The sequence below is a fragment of the Tympanuchus pallidicinctus genome, unplaced genomic scaffold, assembly GCF_026119805.1.
Source record: "Tympanuchus pallidicinctus isolate F22 unplaced genomic scaffold, pur_lepc_1.0 scaffold1, whole genome shotgun sequence".
Lineage (NCBI taxonomy): Eukaryota > Metazoa > Chordata > Aves > Galliformes > Phasianidae > Tympanuchus > Tympanuchus pallidicinctus.
In genome coordinates this window covers 94,842,529-94,858,892 of record NW_026294618.1, presented here as the reverse complement: position 1 = coordinate 94,858,892, position 16,364 = coordinate 94,842,529, and the positions used below count along the sequence as shown (strand labels likewise).

Sequence of the window (16,364 nt, the reverse complement as noted above, 5' to 3'; positions counted from 1 at the left end):
CACCGAAACTTTGTTACGGTAAGCTAGGTAAGCAGGCACATAAATATAGTTGTTATGAAACTGTTTCATTAAAACATGAGTCTAGTCATTTTCTGAGTTCAGTGTGACTTTTCAGCTGATGAGAAATCATGGGGAAGTGTTGGAGAATACATCCCAGTAATAAGGTTTCCTATGCTGAATGTACCACCTGCTATATCCAGTATTCCTCTTGCCTTTGCATGTCAGCAGGTAAAGGAGTCAGGCTGTGATGTGGATGAAGTTCATAGAGAGGTTAGTAACATTATAACTAACACTGCTTGGGTGATGAGCAAATCAGCATTCAAATATGCAAAGTAGACAGTAAAATGTTCCTGTTAGAATTTCAGGTTGTGGTTAGTTGGGTTTATTTTACTTTTTTTGATGAGGAACAGCTGTGGATTAGCACTGGGTAATCAGAGACAGTAGACAAGCTGGTAAGGTCATTGTGCATTGCTCCTTTGAAATGCTCAAGTTTATGGGGTGTCAGAGCAAGCTGGGGCATGAACTGACTGGGCTGAGTTATAACAATAGCTGGAATCACAAAGGGTCAGATCATCAGCTGGTTGAGATCAGTTCAGTTCTGCAGTGCAGATAAATCCATTTGCTCCAGGTGGATATTTGCCCCCAAAAGCTTTATCCTTATATCTGCCAAACTTCTGTCAGCAGAAGAATTTGATTTGATCTCAGTTGGGTAGATGGCTGTCAGTCCTGTGGTCACCTCAAATGAGAGTTTCTGTAATTGAAAGATTTTGAAAGGAGACCACGTTGAGGCATGACCTCCTTTTTAGAAATGAACAAAAGCGGCTGGCTTTGTGCAGGCTGTGCTTTGAAAAAATGATATTTTTTTTTTTTGATTGGAGATGGTTTTTGAAAAAGAGAATTTCTTTTTAAATTGACATGTGAAAGGTGAGTATTTTTTCTTTCTTTCCCTTTCAGCTCTATGGCTTCAATCGATTTTTCCTGCCCACAGGTGCTTCTTCCTCTTTGGTTTTTTTTTTGTTCTTTTTTTGTTTTTTTTGTTTTTAACTATCAAAATTGCAAAAGAATCAATAGGAAAAAAATAGAAGAGAAAAAGGAAAACAAATGACAGAAGGTTAAAATCAAAAAAGCCTTTTTAAGAGGGGTAAAGTAAAAGAATGAACTACAATGATACAGCAATACTGATTACATTATTTAATAAATAAGTAATTTTTACAAGCCTATCACTTAAAGTATTTTTTTTCCTACTAGGTCTCCTCCCATTTTCTTTTTTGCACTGGAAGTATGAAACTTTGAATATCAATATATGGTCCATTTCACGTTTTTATAAGTTTTTGTGCACTGCCTTCTGTCTTGCCATAACCTCTGAGAGTCAGGGATTTTTCTAGTTATGCCATTCCCTTGAATTCAGTGGGAGCCATATGCAATACGTTTCTAGACTGATACTGAACATCTCAGCTGAGCAGTTCTGGAGATGAACCAAGTTTATTTAGCACTGTTATCTCCTTGTGCCAGATTAGGAACTCAGGTTCACTCCTGCAAGCGGTGCAGCAATAAGCCCTATCTGTTCACACAGGGCTTCTATGCTCAGTTGCTGTTCACACAGGGCTTTTATGCTCAGTTGCATTTAGTTTGGTTTGTTAATAAAATGCTTCAAATGGATTAGAATAAGTAGGAGACCATTCTCTTCATTTTCCACCTGCATTTGAAATTTGTGTGGATTTGTCCCAGTGCATAACAGGAATGTTTGTTTGTTTGTTTTTTAATCTGGAAGTAAATAGGAAGGAAACAAACAGAAAAAAAAAAAAGTGCTGTTCTCCAGGGTTGAGTATTGGGATTGTGCTCTTAAATGTTTTAATGACATAGACAGGGGTATTGAGTGCACCCTCAGCAATTTTACTGATTACAACCAAGCTGAGTGGTGCAGTTGATACAACAAAAAGGATCCAGGCCAAAGAGGCCTGGATTGAGACAAAGAGGCTTGAAAAGTGGGTCCATTTGAACAAAGTGGTCAGTAAGACCAAGTACAGTCTGTTGCACTTAGGCTGGGGCAATCTCAGATACAAGAACAGACTGGGAGTATTTGTTGAGAGCAGCCCTGCAGAGAAGGACTTGGGGGTCCTGGTGAACAAAAAGCTGGACATGAGCCAGCAGTGTGTGCTTGCAGCCTGGAAGACCAACAGTATCAACAGAGTGGGAGCAGCAGGGAGAGGGAGGAGATGAGGCCCCATCTGGAGTGCTGCACACAGCCTTGGGACCCCAGCTTAGGAATGAAGTCAAGCTTTTGGAGAGAATCCAGAGAAGGGCCATAAAAGATGGTCAGAAAGCTGGAGCATCTCCCTTATGAAGAAAAATTGAGGGAGTTGAGCTTGTTTAGCCTGGAGAAGAGATGGCTCTGGGAAGACCTCACTGTGGCCTTCCAATACTTGACTTCCAAAATATACTTCCAAAACATACTTCCAAAGCTTATAAACAGGAGGGAGACTGACTTTTTATGTGATCTGATAGTGATAGGACAAGGGGGAATAGCTTTAAGCTAAAAGAGGACAGATTTAGATGTTGCCCAGAGAAGCTGTGGTTCCCCGTCTCTGGAGGCGCTCCAGGCCAGGTTGGATGGACCCTGGGCAGTCAGAACTGGTGGGGGGCAGCCCTGCCTACAGCAGTGGATTGGAACAAGATGATCTTTAATGTCCCTTCCAACCAAAGCCACTCCAGGATCTTCAATATTCCAATCTACTATAACATTACGCTAATGTTAGATTTTGGTGAAGAGATGTAGAGTTCATAGCAAGTTTTCCTTGGGAGGTGTTGAATTATGGAACAAACATTAAGAACAATTGAGATAACCACATGTTAAGGTTTGAGTTCAATTAAAACACATAAACATTTACAAAATAGTCTCTGGAATGCAGGTGCCATAAAACTCTGTGTTTCTACTTAAATGCTCCCTTGAACTGAAGCCTTGTGAGTTAAAGAAGTTCTCCATGCTATTGTACAGAGGCTATTATTTCACAGATTAGAACAAGGTAGCCATGGGGGTTTATGCATTCTTAAATGTGATGGAAAAAAAGTGGAAGCATTCCAACCGTCGTTACTAAAGCCTTATGATAACATGCAAACTGAATTTTAAGTATTCTCTCTCACAAGTGTATAATTTAAGGTTTTTTTGTTCTGTTGCAAAACTTGTAGGTTATGCAACTGATATCAGTGGATCTATGCTAACTTATGTCAGCTGGTCTGATATTTTTGTACTGGCAGAAAACATATGTAACATTGTTTTTCCCAAAATATTGGCTGAATGTTAGTCATTATTGACTAATACTGGGGTTAGCCAAGTAGGACTAGGATTCCTTTCAGTAGTGGGAACATCGATCAAAAGGGTAAAACAGATTGTATTTTGCTGAAAGAAAAGCTTCTGTTTATTTGTAAGGCATAAACATCCTGCAGGGCTGTTCAGAGTTACAACAGTGTAAATCCATCATAGCTGACTGGAGATGCAAGTCCATTATTTTCCAATGAGTGATATTCACCTGTTTGCTTAAATGATGCCAGGTGGACAGAACCTGCTTTTATAACAAATTTAAACTCCTCGTAAACAGAGCTTTAACTTTCTCTCTTCTTTGATTTCATGCTGTAGCTTTGAGAATGACAGGGACATCTGTGTACATTGTGGTGAGGCATAAGAGCAGGTGAAGGAAAAATCATTTGCCCTTATCCCTGCTGTACTGAACAGATATGCCTGCTCATGTGATCATAGATCATCTGAGGAAGGGAATTAAATTACACTATTGTTAAAAAGTTAACACTTTCTGTAACATACAACTCAGCGCCTGGCCCTGTTTTGCCAGTAAGCCCCTTTTGCAAACAAATGGCCTCAACTTCAATAAGTGTAATCACCCCTGGCTCTTCCAGATAATGCTGGTTTACACCAGCTTCGTTGCATGACACACAAGCTAGTATGGGTTTGGCCATGGCAAAGGAAAGCAGAATGTGAGGCAGATAAGAACCTGGACAGTAGGTAGAAGCTGCAAGATTTTCACAATATGATTGGTGGCAACAGGGGAGAATGGAACAATGAGGGGAGAAAAGGTGCAGAAGGAGTGGCTGGGGTCCGGTGTAATCACAGTAGTTTTTAACATGGGTATTGGTTCAAGTGCTGCCTTCCTGAATTCATCTGAGGATACAGAGTAATGAGGGAAGAAAACAGAGTTTCCTTCCCTGTTCATAAGCCATTTCAGAGCAGCGTCCGGCTGAAATCTGGAGTCCGTGTTTTGATTTCAGAGCACGCGAGGCTGCCTCTTGTTCTTTACAGTGCCAAACATTGAGCTCACAGTAAAGCCTTCATCTTTGTTCAGGGCGAAAGGAAATTTCTGTAAAAATAGTAAGACCTGGGAGAAAGAATTGCAGAAATCCTTCCTGCATGTAACAGGAACAGGTCTGGCCATTTCCAAGTCTGCAGGAGCCTGGCAGGATTAAACATTAACCAGAGTCCTGAAAAAAGCAAGCTACTTCAATCTGCCTTAGTACCAAACTTATGAACAGAGGGTTGTGTTTTCAAGGCAAGTGATAACGTTTCTTACAGATGTGCAGAGAGATGGTTACAGTCTTCCATAGAAAGCGTATGCAGCAAGGTTTTGGTTAAGCCATGTTTTACCTGCCTTCTAAGTCAGTATTTGCACATCTGACACTTGATCTCTGTAAATCAAATGGAAAATGGAAGTACAATCAGCCTGTCCATGCAAGTGGGCAAAGGTCTCCCACTCATACTCAGAAAAACTCTCCAGCTGTAATCTCCTTCCATGCAGAGTGACTCCAGATGTTGGTAAATATCATGTGGCTGGAGCTGTATTTTTTGGTGCACTCTCATTCTTTTAATCTGCTTTTTTTTGCTGAATTCTTAAGTACTGAATGTGCTCTCTTCTGTTGTGTCCACATGCTACGAGATATCATGGGGAAAATTTGTTTTGGCATAGAAGACAAACCCTTATCCGAGCAATGTATCAAACCCTTCTCTGCCATACCTGGTGCCCCTGTGCATTCATGCACCACGGCTGAGATAAATGGGATATGCCACTGTTGGGAAAATCCAGCAGCTGCTTCTCTAAATCTGCCAGAGTCTGCCACCATGCTCATGGGTACGGGAGGAAAGGGAGACTTTTCTTTGTAATATCCCATAAGCTAAGATGAGCCAGCAAAGGGAGGGTAAGCAGCCAGCCGCTAACCACATCCCTTTACTTAAGCTCATGGTTTTGTTTCAATTTAGGACAGTGCATTTTTGCCAGTTTTAGGATATTCTCATTCAACCCATTCTAGGGGCTGCTAGAAAACACAGTGTTCCACCCATGGTCAGGAGGTGTCATTACCAACTGTAAGGGTAATGGGTTCCTGGGTCAGGAAAACTGGTTTTGCTGCAAACAACTGGTCTGTAATAACGCACACTTGACCTTTTTTAAGTCTTCAGATAAAACTTGTTAGGCATTTTCATTCTTTCTGCTTCTTAGTGGCAAAATATCAGTAACACACTGTACTGTGTCAGAACAGATGATGTTATGGATGATGTGAAGCTGTAAGCAGTGTCTGTGCCAATTTCAGCACAGCCAAGACTTTACCCAGTATGAAGTCACTAGAGTTTGACCCTGACTGACCATGGCCCGATGGCAATCCATGGAGTGCCACCAAGGACGGTTTCCCAAAGGAAACCATCTGTTTCCCTTTATGTCAACCCAGATGCTATGCTTCATTCCAGGTACAGTGCTGCTGTCACCCCTGTAAGGTGTCCTAAATGTTGAGTCTTGGCAGTCCTTTGTATGGTAGACAGATTTGGCTGGAAGACCATGGTTCACTTCTGTTCAGGTTTCTCGTACTTTAGCTTTCCATTATAAATGTCTTACTATAAATTCTTGGCTGACCAAAGAAGTTTGGCTAATCCTAACTTTTGGATATTTATCAAAACCAAAGCTTGAATTTCGTCCACCATGAATCCTAGTCTATTTTTAATGCTGCTGTTTGGAAGCATAATTCCATGTGCTCTTAATAAAATAGTGGAAACAACGTTCATCAGCTTTGTAAACAAACTTTAAAACTATTATTTTTTAGATAGCCAACTTATTTGTAAATCATTTACACCAGATGTTGACCATGACATAAATTTCCACTATTAATGTTTTTTTTAATAGCCTTGGACAATTCACAAGTCTGCACTTCAGTTCCCCACCCAAAAAAAAAAAAGCGTGGTAGCTTGTGTGGACATTAGTACTTCAGGAGCAAGTAGTTATTTAAGTAACTAAGAGACAAAATTTGTGCTTAGACCATAGTTAGGAGTACTGGAAATTAGAGGCAGTCTTAGTGGCATGTTTCTTATACTCACAATGTTGTCATGTTCTTAGGACTTGTACCAAAGGAGCATGCATTTATGTATTTGGTATATATTTTGGATAGTGCTACTTGTGATTGTGCTGGAGTAACAGCAGAGACAATAGAGGCAACGGTAGTTGAGGTAAAGGTGGCCTATTTGTGCTTACAGGGTGACTTTTCTAAAAAGAACCTTGAGGTAAACCTATTGCAGTAATTGTAGGCTGTGGCTTTGATTAAACGATAATATTTTCCAGAGTGAGAAAATATTTAGTTTCTAGTTTCTGAGAACGATGTGTGAAGTTATCTGGGGTCCTCAATCCTCAAAAAGTGTTGAGTTGCCAAACTAGTTAGAGGTTACAAGTTTTTTAAGGTACTGGACGCAATTACCTAAGTGGTTGAAGACAACTCTTTGATGTTACCTCAAATGGCAGTTAGGTGAGCAACCATAAGCATTTGTCAGCTTCAGAGTTCCACCATGGGGCTGCTGCCTCTTCTGCAAAATGACTGCTCTGATCTTGTTAGAATTTCTTGTCTGGGCGTTAGCAGAACCATCTCAGTGATGTCTACACCAACAGTAAAGATATGCCCTTGGCTGCATTTCATTTGGGGCAGAACAAAAACGACTGATTTTTCTAACTAGATCGCTATATTTTATTACTGAAAGTGTCATTATTTCCACATACTCCGCAGCATTTGCACTGCTTTTGTTGCTGAATTTCTCTGTATTCTTCTAATAATGAAATTATCAAAACCTTATTCTACTCCCTTCTCAGTACCAACTTGGTTTTCATTTCAAATTAATTCTTTCTTATTTGCCTTTCCAAAAACACGCAGAGACGTATGAAAACTAAAGGAGAAAAGCCCAGATTTAAAGATCAGTTGTAATATAAAGCTTCACAGCCCGAAAATCAGCACAACAAAATATATCTGAAAGCTCAGCTGCTGAGTGGCTCCCCTTCAGCGTCCCTCAAGGAGAGATGAAAGAGCCTCTGGATTGTTAGGCAGAGTTTAAAAAAACTCATGCTTTCATTTATCTCCACACAAAGTTGAGTGGATTGAAGTTGCACACCTGCAGCTGTGTTCCAGTTTGACCTTTCTTGCTAGTCCTGCCAAAAAATAGATCTTGACAATAAATTCAGAAGAAGCCAGCATGGTTTAGAAAACAATTGCAGAGTTTTATTTCTCTTTTAATATTTCCACATCTGAAAGGCAAGTGTGAAAGTGGAAGCAAACCCTATGTGCAGGTGAAAATAGGGTAGGTAGGCTTTAGTAGTATGAGTGGTGAAACAGGTTGGATGTAACCCACTGCATTTCTGAGAGCTTTTTCTGCCTGGACTACGTATTGTTTTTTAATAGGGAGGGCATTTTTCCTCTATAGCAAGGCTGTGTTTTTCACTTTAAAATTAGGTGCAGTTTATTGAAAGACTTTCACACCCCTCAATGCTAATATAAACTTTTTTTCTTGTTGTTGAAATGTGAAATGCTGACAATGGCTATTCCTATAAAAGTGTTTCCTGTGGGCATTCCTGTGGGAGAGGAATGTTTCCTAAGCACTCCTAGACTGTTTTTAAACCTTATTTAAGATTTCTCTCCAATCAAATTATTCTCTCTTTTTAATGGTGAGAGATGAACAAACATTGCTGCAAAGGCAGGGTAGGTTTTCTTGAACTGAAACTCATGCTAACAGCAAAAGATTATTTAAATGTATCTACTGGTAGACATATAGCGAAAAAGAGCCCATTCTGTCTCCTTTCTCCCTGAAGTTTGAGTAGGGATGCTGGCAAGTAAACTCAGCCCTGTGCTCCCAGCTCTGCAGAGCACAAAGTGGGTTGAATGATTTAGAGAGCACTGTTTGGGGCAGTTCCAGCTCCACCAGCAGTGCTGCTTGTTAGACTGCTCCAGAAAAGGGCCTAGGTACTGAAGGAAACATTTTGTCACCCATACTGATGGCTGGCTCTGGGTACCAATTCCCTACTCCCGAGCCAATCCAGCCAAGCTGCTTGCAGACTGTGCCATTTTATTTCTTCCCATCATGACTCCATCCTTCAAATGCCTCTCAAGGACTTTTCCATTTACATTTTCTCACAATTAATCCCGTTTTTCCTGTCTTCTCTCTTCTCTGTATGAAGATCAGTTCTGCCTATTTCCCCTTGCAGTGTGCACAGATGCGCATCTAATCTAGCACAAGTTTTATCTACGGCATGCTGGATACAATGAGTGTTTGGCTGAGGTCCTGAATTGTTTGAATTCCCCGTCTTTCTTCCTCTTAGTACAAGCTCTCTTCTCACCTCTTACACCTGATTGTATCTGCAGTGTCTCTTTCCCAAAAGTCATTCATTAACTGTAGTTGAACACATTCTCAAAGTTTCAGGAGCAATGTAAGAAGAACATTAATTAAAAAGCCTACTAGTAGAACTATATATTGAACATAAATATAATTAATCTGCGAACAGAGCTAAGTGGACTCAAGATCAGTACCTCAGACCATCAAATGATTGCCAATGGACAGGCTCCCCTCAAGAATACAGTGATAGCTGAAAATTGCCTTTGTGGCTTGCAAAGCTTCACTAGTCCTGGCTTATGGTGAAGCATTCCCTGTGTGCAGCTCACTTTGTGCTTTCAGAAACAAGCTCTTTTTGCTGTTATTGTAGTTGTAGGACTCCAGCCTTAAGTAAGAGATTCAGACTGATTTTGAGGTTTAAAAGGTTCAGTCTGGAACACTTACTTCTGTCTGTCATACATATAACAATCAATATGCACTCCTGATAGGAGGAAGGCACTGGAAGGATTGGTTTTTCTGTTACTGAAGTCTATTTCTATTTCCTATAGTGGAACTGAATTGGGATTCTTGCGTACATACTGATTTTGGTTTTGGAGTGGAGATTTGGCCCGTGATTCAGACTATCTTTAGGAAGGGTCATGTGGATAAATAAAAAATTGATGAAGGTCGCTATTAGATACTGCCTACACACAGTGCAGAAATTGTCTTGTTTGAGTCACCTGGATAATTGCCTTTGAGCTCAGGGAGAAGCAGAATGAGCTCAACAGCACACAAAAGACATCTTACAGTATGGGAGTTTCTCAATCAGGAAAGAATAGGGATTTCCTCAGGTTTTCTTTTCACTATTGGAAATGGGTGGAGTGGTTTTCATCGCTCAATATATTCAAAGTGACGAATTCCACCTCTGAAACAAAAACTGATCTGAGGTAGCATCAGGATTGGTCTCTGAGTGTGGGGCAGATGGAACAGCCAGACATGAACAGTGCAGGACTGGCTTGTCCCTTTCGCAGGGAGGGAAATGTTCACCAAATATACACATACTTGAATATTCAATTTAATTTTTCAGATTTTACTTCTCTCTTCATCTCAACCTTTTCAGGAAATTGAGCTGTTTATTCAAAACATGTAGAATAATGCCCTCACACATTTCTCCTCCCCACACACTTTGGGGAAAAAAGAAAAAAAAAAAAGACATTCAAGTAAAACTTTCCCAAATGAGCTTTGTGACTAGGGGAAAAAATGTAATTACTTTTTTCAAGGAAAATAGACATTTTCCTCTAATTAAAAATCCAATTTTCCACTGGGGGAAAAAAGAAAAGTCAAGTTCAACATCTATGGACCCAGTATGTGCTTGAAGTGCATGGAGAAAATTGCACAGATGGCAGTTCTGTGAATGAGAAAGTGGAGACAGCTAGAAAGGTCAAAATGTTTGTAGGCAGCATATGCACGGACTGCTTTTTAACATCCCTTGGAGATATAATTTTTTAGCTTTTTCCTCCTTTTACTGTGGAATTTCCCCCCTTTCCTTTTCTACCTCTGTTTAGATAATTTAGAAAAAAAAGTGGAAAAAAAAAAAAACAATGCAGGGAGGTGAAGTCCAAAGAAAGCTTAATTATCTTTGAACCACAGGCATTTTGAAGCAGCTCCTTATATCTTGTATCTTGAAACTGTCAGAAAGATTTCTCTGCCATGCAGTTACATACAGCGCCCATCTGTAGCTCTGATAATCCAGTATGCTGCTGTAATAGTTTGCCTGATGGGCTGTGAAGTTCCAGGTGATTTAAAGGTGCAACTTTGGCTCTGAAATTTCAGAATACAGATGAATAGCCAGGTTAAGAAGGAAATTGATCACGAGATCTAGTGAAAACCATGGTTTTCCTCCAGCTGAGAACCTCATTTTAAAGGGAAGAATCAAGGTTGTGCTCTTCTCACACAAAGGAAGTTCTGTAGCTTTTGCAGTGGTTGTCCCCTTTCAGGGTGGATTTTTCTTTTTTTTTGCTGCTCTGAAGGCATATTTCATGGGACACTTCACAGAATCAATGCAGCTCATCAGCAAATGGGTGCTATGTGCAATAGGCCTGTAAGAGACGGGCATTTGTTTTCCCTGCACACCAGGGGCTTTCAAACTCTCACCAGTGCTGAATAGGCCATCTTTCTGCAGATCAAGAGAGGCTTTTGCACAACCTGAATTGTGGACTCCAAATCAGAATTATTCTATAGATGCAATTAGTGCTTATCTCCAATGAAATTTCTGGTAGAGGAGTTTTTGACTCTGATGTTGACAGGCCACAACTGATTAATAAGCATCAGGCTCTGAAGTTCAGAGATAAAGCACCATCACAAGGCTTAAATTATCCTCCATTCCATTTATTTTTCCTAGAGATCTGAATGTAAATGAGTCTTTTATAAAAGCCTTGAGAAATGCAGCACTTTAGTGTTTGTAGATTATGTTTGTCTAAAGCTCCACAGTGTAGACTTTCCTTTACAAAATAAAGAGCTACCCATTTTATTACCATTAGCATGTGGAACCTTGTGCATAAAACCAGTGCATAAGCTCAGGCGATGCATGTAAATCTGTGCCTTGCATTTTGGCAGAGTTTTGCTTTTTCTTATGGAGTTGGCTTCAGGCATTCCAGTACAGTGGATCTGTACCTTGCAGTTTTGAGAGGGATGAATCCTGAACAGATTTTCTTGCAAGAACAATGGTGCGAAGAGTTGCACTGCTGCATGGACAGGCTGCACGTGCCTCAGTGGCCAGTGATTACAGCCCAGCTTGCTATCATCCAAAGGATGATCCATAAGTGGATCTCTTTTTGGGCTTTGTTACCTGGATTACAAGTATGTTTTTATTATTACTGTAGTGGAAATGCTAAGTCACAGCCTGAACCAGTGATTGAGCACATAGTAGGAAGGCAGGGCCAACCCAGGGGAACTCAGGTGCATGCAATGTACCTGAGTGACTGGAAGGGCTGGAGCCAGTATCCACCCCTTCCCAGATGTCATATAAAGGTTGGCAGTGGGGGCTAAGGTACCTTGCTGGAGATCTCTGCCTACTGGAGCCTTTCCAAAGGTGAGTGGTTTGTCTTCTTTTGTCTGTGTGTCTGGTGCATTTGGGCTTGTTCTCATTTGCTGCAGCATAGGATTGTGCTGCTTTGCTATTATTGCAGTACTGCTTTGCATTCAGCGTTACAATTATTAACACAGCTCTGTATCTGTACTTTCTTTCCAGCTATCTATTTTCATTGCTTTAAGTGTGTGATAAGGGTGGGCTGAGTAAATTGGTCTCTTCATGCATATATGAACACTGTATGGATCTCTCTCTCTGTCTTGCCTGCTTTCATTGCCAGCTGTCTGTAGACCTTCTCAATAAACTTTGTTTTGCTGTATTTATTTCTTATGATGTTTCATTAATTAGGAGTATGCTATCACTCAGCACCTCTAAGAGCTACTGTAATACATTTATCATTTAAAACAAAAACAAAAAACTGACCTACAAATGGTCCCAGGCTGGAATTTTAAGCTTATGTGGTTTTCAGTCATCTAGAGAAGTGACTGTGTTCTTCTGTTACCCCAGATCCTGAGTCAGATCTGTTTAAGTCTATTGCGTGTGACAACTATTTTTCAGTTTCCGGTTGTCCAGGAGGAACTTCCACAGGCACCAACTAAATCACGCTCTCACTGGCACCATTATTTTGTGCAGGGAAATTATATACTGTTCCATTAGTTTACATTGTTCCTTCTCTGGGAGGATTCACTTACATCTTATTACTGGCATAGCTGTTTGTTACTGACTTCTCTTAAATGTAGACAGTGGTGCCTTTCTTTTAAGAAAACCAGACCCCGGCTGATTCCAGGTAGTACGGAGTTAAGAGACTGCGTCCTCAATCAGTGAACGCATCTATTCACACTAACTGTGTGATCTGGTCTTGGTGAGGTTTAAATAGTTTTTTCTAAACAGCTTATTAAAGATTAAATGGCTAGATAGTAATAAGCTAAGGACAGAAGTCTGGGTATCTCTGATCTTTAGCCTTCTGTTTTTGTTACTTTGCGAGATAGCTTGCCTTAAAAAAAGGATAATATTGCTTTGTCTGCAGGTCAACTACCAGAGGTGGGGATTTCAGACAACATCTTTTAATGTAGCTGTGAATAGAAAGAAAAGAGGAGAAATTCTGAACCCATCTCTAGGTATGCAACCCAAGTTTGTAGCTGACTGACTGTAGCATGCAGTCCTGCGTAAGTGTATTCAATAACATGTGTGTTCTATCAGGATTGTACAATTGGTTTTCATCATGGTTTTATTTTATTTAATGAAAGTTAATATGATATATAGCAATTGTTTGTGTAGTTATGAGTCTTGTTGATGTAACTATGCAATCATGAACCCACTCCTAGCACATGGTTTTAATTTTTCTTTGTTACTTTAATGATTTGACACTCTTAGCTAAATAAAGTATTTTTTGAGAATTGATTAATGAACATTCCCTGATTTATAATGAGGCTGATTTATAGAGCGTTAATGAAGAATACTGAAGTTTACCCTAAGATGACTTTTGGTAGCTTACTAATGTGGTAGATGCTAAAAGATAGTGAAAATATTAAAATGAAAAAGGCAAGGCAAAATTCCAGATTTGTTCCTCAGGAATCCAGTAGTGGGAAAATGTATTCTAACACTTATGCAGCCCTGACTTTCAGATGACTACAACAGGTCTGAGTCATCTGCTGTGGAAATAGTAGTTTGTTATTTTAATACTAGTGTTCTAGTGGTGCCTTATAACATAGGTGGAAGCAAACTAAACTTGGTGATCTTATGAACTGACACCTTTATAAACTGACTGTGTTGATGTCTTCGTGTGTGCCTTCCTGCAGATAGAGGGCATTGAGCAAAATGAGACACCTCATGGTCTTTAGAAAATCACTGCATCCAGCATCTGGCACAGCAGCAAGACAAGTGCTATTCTAATAGCTTTCTGGCATGCTTCCTCTATAGACATGACGTTTGTGGAAATACAATTACTTTCCATAAAAGAGAATTACAACAGAATGTGATAAGAAACCATCCGTTAACATGGATAAAGAAAAATGCTAAGAGGCTGAATAATAACCATACTAACATCAATTACATGATAGCTCTTACTGCAGTTTTGCTACTTGAGGGCCCCATTGATTTAATTCTGTTAAAATCCACAAATTTCATCCTTTTCTTCCTGCAATGATCAAAGCTTTTTAAATTTCTATATGTGGTCCATAACATGGAGCTTTTTCTGTGCACCTGTGTCCCAGTGTGCCTTCACCCTGACTTGGGAGAAGCACCCCAGTCTTAGTCCAGTATTATGCACAGCAAGGTGGAATTGCTGTTCATGACTAGGATTTCTGGGTGTTTGTACCTGTCTGCTATACTCCAGGCTGCCAGCTGTAGCTCAGTTAGCATGAGCTACTCAATGGCTGCCATGTGGTCACAGCTCTGTCCCTGTCACCTGAGTCAGGTTTGGATCAGTGACACACAGTGGGAAAGTAATGCAGGCCACAGCCTGCTGCTTAGCTAAACAGCCTTTCTGCTTTGTAAGGGATGACTTCACAGGCTCCTATTGACTCCCTTATGTCATCTCTTGCTGGAAGATTCTGAGAAATATGGATCTATCCACCACATCTTGCATCCCAAAACCAAAATTGCTAAATGGAATGTTTACTTGCATAGAGAAAGCAATACCAGCTTACGAAAAGCAGTAGTATTGAAAGAAATAATAGTAGTAAGTAGGAAAAAAAGCACCTCCGCTTACACTGCACTACAGATCTCTCTATGTCCACTTATTTACTTGCTCTGTGCCTCACTGTGCCTCAGTTTCCTGTCTATTAAATATTTAGAGTAAGGTCTCTTGCAATATCTGCTTATTTTGGGTGCTTCTGAACAAGCTGTGCGTTATGAGATTGTAGGAGTGTTGGAGTAGAAGGAATGGGCTTTTGCTGGCTATAGCGTGCAGCTGAAACCTGTGCTCATGTTAACCAGCTCCCTGCTTATGGGCAAGCTACATGCAGATGCAGAACTATGCAGCAGTGCACCTGGGCATAGCTCTCGTGCTGGTATTGAGAAGGGATTTGTAGCAATGCCTGTTGGAACAAGGATTGCAGTTGTGAGCATTGCACAACACCTTCTTTTTCATCTTCAATTTCAAAACCTTGCTATAAGGGGCTATTGTCCCATTGTGCACACTGCATTGCTCTCTCTGGCACTAAATTCTCTGAGCTGCAGTGGAATAACAGACTCCTGTGTATGTGTTCTGCTTTAGTCCCTGTTCAGTATTTAAAATGCAGCCTGGAAATAAGCCAAAAAAAAAAAAAAAAGTGAATCTGAATGAATTATTTATTTATTTATTTATTTTATTAAACCAGCTTCCCAAAAGAGTTACTTGCTTATACTTGGGATTCATTGCTCGTATCTGAAGTGATGTATTTGGCGTAATTGGCATAGGGATGCATGGTTAGAGAACTTGTGAACAGTGCAATGCTAAGACAAGAGATACAGGGTGCTAACAGATTTCAAGAATAATGCATGGGAGCACAGGATACAGCTTGACCTAATTTTCATAAGCTTTACTCTTTGCAAACCAGAACAAAGGACATCACTATTAGTTTATTTTCTAGGGTGGTTAAAATAAATAAATAAATGCATGAGACATTCAATCTGAAATGAAAACCAGGAGAAAATGTTTGAAAGTCTGACAGTGGGATACTGGAAGCAAAGAGAAAGGTGTTACATACAACTAATAATATAAATAACGAGAAACATACTGAAACTAAAATGGAGCTATACAGTATTCTCCATTTTACTAGTAAGAACAGTTCCAGTTGATGGTAAGGATCACACTGTATCACACTGAAGTTACTTTTGTTCGCTGTTTGATAACTATGTAGCAACAAATAACATGGTAGTGGAATTAATGAAATAACATGTCAATGACCCTTCAAGAGGTCACCATACAGTCACTGGAAACATTGGGCTTTTTCTCACTTTCTTGGAAGAGAAATTTTAGAAGGTTCTTGGTATTTCTGTCAGAAGGTGTACTGAGGATGGTGTCTGTTGTCTCCAAGGCCTGAGCTCCTTTAGGAATAGAAACAGGGCATCTGTTAGCTAGTGCCAGGCTTGCTGCTTCACTGTAAGTACAAAAGGTGATTACAGCACTCACTGCAAAAAAGTGCCAGAGTTGCATAATGATTTTTTGCACGAAGAAAATAAAATCATGGTGACCTAAAATGGCATGGGAATTATCAGAAATAATCTGATATCAACTTTTGTTGTTATTTGTGTGAATGGAGTTAGGATACCAAGAGGACAATGACAGCAAAAAAGTAGATTCTGTTTTTAATGCTGCAGGACAAATCAGGTTGGTTGAAGATAATTGAAATCGCTGAGACTTTATTGGTTTACTCTGCAGGACCTTGACCTGCTGCCATATCAGTCATAGACTCAGCTGTATGAAAGTATTTAAACATGGATGCAGTTACTTGCATATGAATTTTATTGTAAGAGGCGATGACTTATAACACTAAGCTTGAGGCCACATGAAATCTCAAAAATGTTTTTATCAAAATCGTTACTTTTATTTAAGCTTTTGGGCTATACCTCTTGAGCTCCTCCGACAGAAGTGTGTCCACGGCAAACCTGCCTGGTACAAGCTTTAAGATAATGTTTAAGTGCAGCAGAGCAAAACCAATAAAGCTGGGAATAGAATGTGCT

General features: G+C 40.0%; 1 long non-coding RNA gene across 6 annotated transcripts in view; it reads left to right on the top strand.

Moving 5' to 3' along the window:
* Positions 1-16,364, top strand: part of LOC128075557 (uncharacterized) — a 274,797-nt gene that overhangs the window by 73,073 nt on the left and 185,360 nt on the right. Inside the window, exons 1-2 of one of the 6 annotated variants that reach the window (XR_008203893.1) lie at positions 4,636-4,819; positions 12,727-12,817. The exons of 2 other annotated variants lie outside the window; for them this stretch is intronic. This is a non-coding gene — a long non-coding RNA (uncharacterized LOC128075557). Of the gene's footprint in view, positions 1-4,635; positions 4,820-12,726; positions 12,818-16,364 lie in introns of those variants that run through there. 3 more of the 6 variants (XR_008203890.1, XR_008203888.1, XR_008203891.1) reach the window with 3 other exon arrangements.